Below are 2218 nucleotides of genomic sequence, written 5' to 3' on the forward strand. Positions count from 1 at the left end.
CGCTACAGAGTACCGGTGAAGTTTGACTTCTTGAACCTATCCTCTTCAGTGTAGCTGGCTACTTAACCATTCATATCCAATTGGTCGACCTTCTTAACAATCCCTTTATAAAGAAAAATAGACATTTTTATCGGCCTTGTCTCGAATCTTGGTCTCACAGATATTTAAGGAACTTTACCTGTGTAATATTTCCAACTGAAGGCGGCCTCACCCTCTATATCTGTTTAGGTCAGCATTAGGTGTGCACCACATTCGACACACCCCCACATTTCGTGAGCTACGCTTGATTAAGAGTCAGTTACTCATCCTATCAACAATATGGTGGTACTACTTTACTATAATTATTCAGAATGGGTATAGTAGTACAAACAGGTCATCTAGTGACTTTGTTGCTTACCCTTTGAACCTAATTCAGGATTTAACCTCTTCACATAGGTTGGGTGTCCGTCACATGACCTATGTCATAGGTCTTGATCCCATTCCCATAAGTTCTTCATTAAAAGCTCTTGTAGGCATAGCTTTAGTGAACATATCAGCTAAATTCTCCTCTAATTTCACGTAATCAATTGCAATTGTTCCTTCATCAATATATTGCCTTACAAGATTATGTCGAAGACGTATGTGTCTTCTTTTTCCATTATATACCCGATTCTTGGCTCTTCCTATAGCCGCTTTCTTCACACAAAGTGCAGCGATATAGGTGGCATTGGTTTGGGCCATAGAGGTATATCTGCAATCATGTTTCTAAGCCATTCAGCTTCGCTTCCAGCCTTTTCCAAAGCTACAAATTCTGCTTCCATTGTAGAAGATGTTCCACATGATTGTTTAACCGACTTCCATGAGATTGCTCCTCCACCTAGCATAAACACATATCCACTTGTAGCTAGTGTTTCTCTTGAATCTGAGATCCAATTAGCATCACAATGTCCATCCAAGACAGAGGGATTTCCACTATAGTGAAGTCCATAATGCATAGTACCCTTAAGATACCGAAGTAATCGTTCAATTCCAAGCCAATGCTCTTTACTAGGATTATGAGTATGCTGGCTCAATTTTCCAACTGTTAGAGTAATATCTGGCCTAGTACAGTTCATCAGATAATTTACAGATCCAATAATCTGTGAGTATCTCTTCTGATTTACTGGTTCTCCAATATTTTTCTGAAAATTACTTTCCATAGTTAAAGGAGTTTTGAACGAACCAGAATCATAAAAACCAAACTTCTTAAGCATATTTTCCACATAATGAGCTTGACAGAGTATAATTTCTCTTTCTTTTCTGATGATTCTAATTCCCGGAATTACATCAGCAGTGCCCAAATCTTTGGTGTCAAATAAAGACACTAGCAGTTTCTTAGTTTGATTAACTATTTCTAGGCTTGTTCCCATGATCAACATGTCATTTACATAAAGTAGAATAAAAACACCCTTCCCTTGATGAAACTTACTATATAAGCACCTTTCAAAATCATTGACACTAAAACCCTTTGAAATGAGAGCAGTATCAAATTTTTCATGCCATTGCTTGGGTGCTTGCTTCAACCCATACAATGACTTGACTAATTTACAAACCTTATTAGGTTGACCAAGAGATACATAACCTTCTGGTTGTCTTATGTAGATCTCTTCCTCCAATTCCCCATTTAGGAATGCTGTCTTTACATCCATTTGGTGTATCACCAAATTGTAGATAGATGCAATAGCCATGAGAACTCTCACTGTAGTTATTCTTGTTACAGGTGCAAAGGTGTCAAAGTAATCTATGTCTTTCTTTTGCCTAAAACCTTTGACTACAAGTCTGGCTTTAAACTTATCTAAGGAACCATCAGGTTTCAATTTCTTTCGAAATATCCACTTGGTTTCTAACACCTTTGAACCTTGAGGAAGATTTACCAATTCCCAAGTGTGATTAGCTATGATGGAATCTAGTTCACTCTTTATAGCTCCCTTCCAAAAGACAGCATCCGGAGAAGTCACTGCTTCACTATAAGTGAGAGGGTCATTGTCTATAAGATAGACTATCCACTCATCAGATGAAAATTTAGCTTTCCTTTGTCTTTTGCTTTTCCGTATAGGATTCTCATTTCCACTTGGAGTCAATATTATCTCATTTCCACTGTCTTGTGTCAATTCATGAGATAAATCAGCGGTTGTAGCCAAATCATTTCCATGATTTATACTACTACTTCCAGACTCACTATCAAGTCTATTAAATTTAA

The 2218-nt window shown here is 37.4% G+C and overlaps 1 pseudogene; it reads right to left on the reverse strand.

Annotated features, from left to right (window-relative positions):
• Positions 1-677: 677 nt before the first annotated feature.
• On the reverse strand, positions 678-1388 carry LOC149018757 (secreted RxLR effector protein 161 pseudogene; annotated as a pseudogene).
• Positions 1389-2218: the final 830 nt, after the last annotated feature.

The sequence above is a fragment of the Hakea prostrata genome, chromosome 4 (assembly GCF_041222555.1).
Source record: "Hakea prostrata isolate BN-2017 chromosome 4, UWA_Hpros_2, whole genome shotgun sequence".
Classification (NCBI taxonomy): Eukaryota; Viridiplantae; Streptophyta; class Magnoliopsida; order Proteales; family Proteaceae; genus Hakea; species Hakea prostrata.